Here is a 7,780-nt window from a genome sequence, read left to right as displayed (position 1 = left end):
TATAACAAGAACAAATGTATACCGACGAATTGCCCGGCCAAGATACGAATCAGATGAGTAAATTCCGATTTTGCTCAAATAATTTCCATCAGTGCCTTTTTAAACAGAACAATATCATTATCATTATCATCCCCATAAAGAAGAGTGTTAGTTGTTTAATCATTTTACGAAATCATTGGCTCATATTCAATCAGATGGGCAACTCTCCTCTGATATATAATAAACCTACATCTCTCGCCAGAGCCTCATTCCATATTGATCGATTTTATCAAAACAATCAAACAAAAATATGAAGAAAAACTAGAGACATTGAGAAGATCAGATCTGTAAATAATAATAATAATAATAATAATAATAATAATAATATCTTTAGCAGATGAGTGTTTGGTTATGAGTATGCTGCTGCTGCTGCTGCCGCCTCTACGGACAACAAGGTCCACCAGGTATCAATTCCCGGACAAAAGAAACACAGGGTGGGTGTTTAATCGAAGGAAGATACATACAGAGGGGGCAACACCCCAACCTTATTGCTATGTTCTTACGGGGAGAAGAAGGAACTGGAATTATGACAGGAAAGAAAGTCAGGGTAAAGAAAATATGTGATTTTATTCCCGAGGAGTTTAATGAAAAAGAAAAGAAAGAAAGAGAAATTAAATATTTTAGGTGTTCCCGATTTAAGACGGAAAGAAAAGAAATATACATTTTCCTATTATACCATTTAAGTAAACCATTGCATGAAGTTAGATATAAGGGTAATTTAGGAATTGATAAAAGTTATAATTAGACATAAATATTTTCTCTTCTAATCTCTCTAATTTGGGAGGATGATGATGTGCTTAAAGTTTTAGTCTTTTCCTTCTTTTCGCCTCTCCTACTTTTCTTAAAAAATCTCTAGAACGTGATTTATTTATATTTTTCCTTTTTTCCTTTCCCTCCACTCGTTAAATGAGACTCGATAACATAGTGTAATTATTCAGGTATCGGACCGCTGCTTTTATTATTTTCATATTAGATACATGACTGAATTGTGCCTTTTTAATTACAATTTCAGTTTTCACCCTTCAACTTTTCTTTTCTTAACCAAGGTGGGATGCTAGTTTTTACATTTATAACGCTTTCATCATTCGGCTCATGGTTTCAAACATCAAATTAGTCATGTTGAACAAACCCATAAAGATGATGATACTCGTCCATTTGAAAATTATTACGCAAAGCAAATTACCAATGAGGGTATCGAGGGAGGACATGGATGACAATGCACTGATGAAGATTTGACTGAAAGTTATGGATAGAAAGCAAACATTTAATGCATGGAGTCGTTTGAGATAAATCATATTTTATTTATACAAAAAATGCTTAAAGTTAAACCGTTTCCAGAATCATTTAGTTTTAATTTAATTAGATTTTTAAAATCAAACAATTTAAACTATATAAAATTAGATAAACACCAATTCTTTTCTCTTACTTTGGGATGACAGAATTGTAACTTTAAACAATCAGATTTGTGATTTTCTTCCTCGTTACCAACTCTGCAATGTTGATGGACTTTGTCATAACCGCAACAAGAACGAGCCCTTCCCTGCCCAAACGCTTCTCAAAGCATTGAAGAATCATTTTCCCAAGCCTAGGCTTGATTCCCAGCTTCACCAACAACCGACCATGTTTGCTTAATTTGTTCTAAGTTTTTTTTACTTTATTAATATTTGGAACAAAAGGTTGTGAAGATGTATTATACTCGTCATTTATATATATCATTTTAAATTTTAAAATAAATTGTTTCTAGTAAAGTAAGATAAATTGAAAATGTCAAAGCGTAAACATTCCTACAAAACCAATGATGGTTTAGTCTGCATGCATAAAAATTTCTACATGGGACGTAACTCATTTTGTCTGCTCGTTTTACCACTTATAGACTTATAGTCTCTTTCTTGAAAATAAATTGTGTTTTCTTTTGCTTTTAAATGACTCATTTAACAAGTATAGTTCCCTTTAAGTTAAATCTTATGTGAAAAACTTCCGTAATCTATTGAAATACAGCCTCCAAACTTTTTTTATGGTGACTAGATGTTACATTTGGATACTTAAGCATATAGAAAAATAGACAGGAATAGATTGATAAACGAGTCAATATATGAGATTTTGGACATGCACTTAAGTTGTGCTCCATGTAACATATTCAAAGTTCAATTTTTCCTCCAAATTTTGCATTATGATAAAGGCAAAGCATCCAACGTTTATTATTAACATTTATTACTAGGATTAAATTGAATGGTTTGATGGTGATGTTTAAAGTTTTGTTAGAATCAAACAGAAAAAAAAATCAACAAAATCACTAAAGGATTTCTAATACGTTTATTACTTATATTTACAACCTTTAGAGAAAAATACATATGATGTGGCTCAAATGGTAAAAGACTTCATGTTAGCCCACGAACAAAATTATTCGGGTTATACAAATGACATGATTTTTGAGTTTGTGTCATATTGGGTTGACAGGTTCGTACGCTTGATTGCTTGACATGAGTTCAAGTTCGTGTCATATCGGATTCATATACCTGAGATGAGTTCATTTTCTTGTCGTGTTCGGGTTCATGTCCAACCCAAAACAAGAAGCTAAAACACCTTTAAAACTTTAACCATCAATGACATCTGTCCATTGCTTCTTTCCCACTGATGTCATCGCTGGCATGCACCTCGCACGTCTCCTTACTTATCAAAATGCCCATATCCCATATTTTATTATGATGTGTCTTTTTCTTCCACACCATCATCGATGCTTCCTAGGGATGAGCAAAATCGAGACTGGTACCGATTGGTACCGGTACCGAATCGGTACCAAAGTTTTAAATTTTGAGATCGGTACGGTACCGGTACCGGTACGGTACTGGTACCGGTATTTCCCGATTTTTTACTTCCGGTACCGGTATAATCCCAGTACCATCCCGGTACCGAAACGAATATTTCGGTACCGGGACCGGTACCAAGAATTAGGAATTTTTGGGATCGAGATTTTCGGGATCGGGACCGGTCGGTACCGGTCCGGTACCATGCTCATCCCTAATGCTTCCCCTCTTCCATCTTTAGTCTTTTTATCTTATGTCTAGAGTCACCATCTCTTGTTTATGGGTTTAAGGTTTTGATCCAAGAGTGGTTTCACCAATATATATATTATATAAAATAAAAAACACTAGAGGTGTTTTGACATATTTTGTGTCAACATGCTTTGCGTATGTAGTTTCAATGTACTTGTTTCAGCTTAACAACTTGTAAATTTGTTGGAATTCTTCATGCAAAAAGGAACATTCAAAAGACTATGCTCACACACAGTGAGGTGGTCCCATAGTTATTAAAAACGTGCACTTTTTGCGCTTAAAGGCATTTAAAGCGCCATGCGCATTAACTGCGACTAGCATGCAGCAAATATTTAATGCGCAGTCTTATTTTCTGAAACCTCTCTATGCGTATTAAATTCTCTTTAATAATCTATTTATATTCTCTAGGACTTCCTAACACTCCACTATTTAAGGGGTTCCATAATCAATATTATGTCACACAAAATCATCAAGAAACTAAGAATTACAAGTTATTTTTGTTCTTAATTCCGTATTTTCGGATTTCTTTCTTTACTATGCATTTTTTGTTCTTTGTTTCTTATAATCTTATGATAACTTTCGGATTTTTTGTTCTTTGTTTCTTATAAACTTTGAAGAATGAATGTATGTGTTCTTGTTCTATTTAAGTTAATTTTTTTGTTTTTTTAATGTGCGCTTTTTTTTTTAAATCGGGCGCTTTTTTTGCGCTTATCGCCTAGGCGGTAGACCCAGCCTCAACGCTTTCGAGCGCTTATCGCATTTGATAACTATAGGTGGTCCATATAGTGGTTACTGGCTAAGATGGTTGCAAGTAATGGTTGGCATTGTCATCGACTATGAAGGAGAAACGAAACAGGTTTGTATTTTTATTTTTTAATTTTAATTTTAAAATGAAATGAAAGAGATGGTTGGCATTTCTTTTAATTTTAAACACTAAAGCAATATCAAAAGAATTTAGAGCTAAATAAGGTTTTCTTCAATGTGATTCGAAGAAAATTTCAATCCCCGAACTTTTATTATTACCTACATTGTCTGAAGTTTTCATCTCTTTCATTTCAGTCCTTAAGGCCTATAAGTCATTTGTTTGTGCCCTTAGGGTACCCGGGGTATTCATCGAGTAAGCAGTCGCGTTGTTCTGTACCATCGGGTAAACCAACACCACCATCTTGGCTTCCTCCATCGGGTTGCAATCTCAGTTTAGAGAAACCAATTTTGAGTGCGTTATGTGTGACTCAATCGGGTTGCTCTGCTAGCATATTCGGGCAGTACAACCGGTTTACGAAATCAATATGATGGATCGCGAGTTGGTTGGGGTTCTCGGTTTACACACCGAGCACCCTTAGATTGAAAGGCATTTCACTCAAACATTATCAAAACCCCTCCTATGAAATGAAACTAATCAAAGAGACACTTAAATACATTTTCAGTACAAAATAATTTCAAGCATAAAAAGAAAAAGAAATTGGTAGGTTGAACAAAACAAGAGTGGTTATTAAGAAAGATTCAAAGAAAAGGAGGCTCAGATGTATCTGTTTAGAAATGGGATCAAGAGGGTTATCATCCGCCATGGCTGCAATAACAGAGGTTGCAATGTACATACATATATCACCGTCCTCTGATTTTACCCTGCCAAGCTACGGATAAACTCTAAAACTTGTCCCATTATGAACTTGGATAATTCATCATTTTAATATTATTATCATCACAGCCTCTTAATAATGCAACTAAAAAGAAACAAAGAAGGACAATGATAATCAGAATCCAGACAACAAAAGGTTGGGTTCGATTCATCCATCCATCCAACAACAACAAACATGCATGCATGTTGTGTGAACAAGTGAGGGTTGTTGGTTGATTATTTATTTATTTATGAGGTAATCACCGGCCTGAGAGAAGGGCAACCACCCTCAGAAACCTCTCACTCACTCAAAGGCCTCATACCCACATCCAAGTCCAATAACCCTAATTTTACCCCCAATTCTCCTTTTATATACTCCTATCCTTATTTTCATAAAAATTATAATAATAATAATAAGTATTTTATAAATAAATAACACGAAAATAAAAAATAGTAATTCGCTACTAGGAGTGGATTATGACATAAATTTAAAATTGTGATATCGACATGAAACAATTTTTTTTTAAAGTAACAAGTGAAATTTCTAGGTCATTAAGAAATTTGTTATGTTTATCGGAGATGTAAACTAAAAAGCTAAGTTAAAAACCAAAAATATTTTATGGGTCAAAGCTAGTCTAACCTAGATTTTTAACATAAATCACGTCCAAGCTTTATTTCTAAAGCTCGGCTTGGTCCAACTCTTGTTTTTCTTATGAATTTTAATTATTATATGCAATCTATTGAATAAATGTTATATAAATAACAAGTTAAATTAGGATTGCGAGCCCAGTCAAGCTCAATAAATAGAATTAGGGGTCGAGCTCACTTATTAAATGAGCTCCAATATATGGTTGAACTCGGTTCGATTCGATTTTTTAGCGAGCCTATTCAGGATAACTTATGATCTGTTCGGTTTATTTATACCCCTAATTCTAAGTTGATTTTTAGTCTTACTCATGGTTTTAAATTACAATTTTTTTAGCGTCAAAGTTACTTCTAATATGACCCCAAAACTCGTATATAAATATACAACTCCAAACACGTTTATGAGTTTTTCTCAAAAGGAGTAAGAAAATTACCATTATTTACCAAGTTTCTTAAATTTTACCATGCATTATGCATGAACACTCGATTCGTTTTTATAAGCATTGAACATTTGGATCAAAATAAAGATACAAGGGATAAAATAACGTAAATTTAACCAAAAATAGCGGACGAAAGAAATGATTTCATTCGACAACTCCCATAATCGTTTACAATGATCATGAGTTGATTACATTATGTGAAATGGTATGTGATATGTTCAAGCATTTATATTGTAGCCTCTATATTCATACTTTACCCGTTTACCGAATAATAAAGTGTAAAAAGGGTCAAAAAGGAGTTTCCTATAATCTGAGTGATTATCAAAATGGATATAAATAAATTTATACAATTCAATATCAGGGCCGGCCTAAAGGGGTGGCAGGGTAGTCGACAGCCACAGGCCCAACCCCTCGCTAGCCCGAAATTTTATTTTTATTTTTAAAAAGTTATATGTATTTTTATGAAAATAATATGTAATAACCAAGTAAGCCCATTTAAAATTAAATTGTTTAAACCCAACAAAATGTAACTTTTACTGAAAGCCCAAAAAAAATTTCGCCTTTGACCCAAAAAAAATTTCACCTTCTCAAAGCCGGCCATGTTCAATATAAGAGTGATTATTTTTATTTTTTCCGGGTCTATTTGAGACTTGAGGAAGTTGCTGCTTGCAAGGCCATTCTTCGCTTGGAGTTTGGGCTTAATTGCTATAGCTAGAAGTTGGACTTGGATGTGTAGCTGAGCATGGACGCAACGCAATGGATGGTATTGGGCTTGGATGTCTCATTGGAGCTCGGCCGTTATTTCCCGTAACCCCGCTCGTTTTCTGTCGAGATTCTCGACTCTTCACCCGATTCTGGGGTCTCTATAGAGTTAGATTCTCGAGAGTATTTGTATTAGAGTTAGATTCTCGAGAGTATTTGTATTATATCATCACAATCAAAAGATTGTTTGTTTTGATTATTGTATGTGTTTGGTTTGATATTGGGGCCAGGCCATTGATTCAATAGAGTAGAAATCCAATTGATGTTAAGCAACTCTTATTACAATTGATGTTAAGCAACTCTTATTACAATCAGTTGCAACTAACTATATGGTAGTTATTAGCAACATTCTGTTCCGTCCCTATAGTATTCCTATCCAGCAATATTACAACCCTATATCATTCCACTTACTAGTAACAATACTTCACTTTTAAAAGGATTCTTGACTAAAGAACCAAAACAAACAACTCAAGACCAGTAAATTCTTCTATGTTGCTTTTTGTACTTGATAGATGATTTAGTGATTCTTATTTGAAGTTTAACAACTCTATTGAGCCTTGTTGGCAAATACGCTTCAAAGTTGTCTTGCCACCAACCCCTCTTGATGCTGGCACAATTAGACGTTTATAACATCCTCATAGAATGCATAAATAATAAGATGATCCACCAAAACCTTTGAAACAACAAATTCCACCATTGGGGTCTCCCTTAAGCCAATATCCATAAAATAACTAAGAAAATGAGTGCCACAAAAGTAAGGGAATCCATATATTCAGATTAAACAAAATCGCCAAGTTGATGCTAGGGACACAAGCAAGTCGAACCGCTCGTGAACTACTCTGAGCTAAGATCGAAACAAAAAAGCTCAAAACGAGCCGAGCTTTTTAAAACTCAATCTGAGCCCGAGCCTCAAATAATGCTCGATTAGTTATCAAGCTTGAGCCTTGTATGGGTAGCTCGTTTACAATTGATGAGTTAAAAAGAGAGCTAGAAACGAGCTGAGCTTGAGCTTTCATAAGTAAAACTGAGCGGAGCTTGAGCCTAGTCGAGCTCGGGTTCAACTCATTACACCTCTACTTGATGCTACATTTTCAACTCATTTTGAACCTTATTTGCGACCAGTATGAACCTTGTACATGTGTTCGCCATGAAGCAAGTAAAGCAAATTCATACACCCATGTTATGGAGTGAAAAGCAACCAATGCACAACTTAAGGTTTGATC

Source organism: Bidens hawaiensis, unplaced genomic scaffold (genome assembly GCF_021521415.1).
Source record: "Bidens hawaiensis isolate Kalapana, Puna unplaced genomic scaffold, B.hawaiensis_p1.1 tig00017763_1, whole genome shotgun sequence".
In the NCBI taxonomy this organism is placed as follows: Eukaryota; Viridiplantae; Streptophyta; class Magnoliopsida; order Asterales; family Asteraceae; genus Bidens; species Bidens hawaiensis.
Note: the sequence above shows the minus strand (reverse complement) of the source record.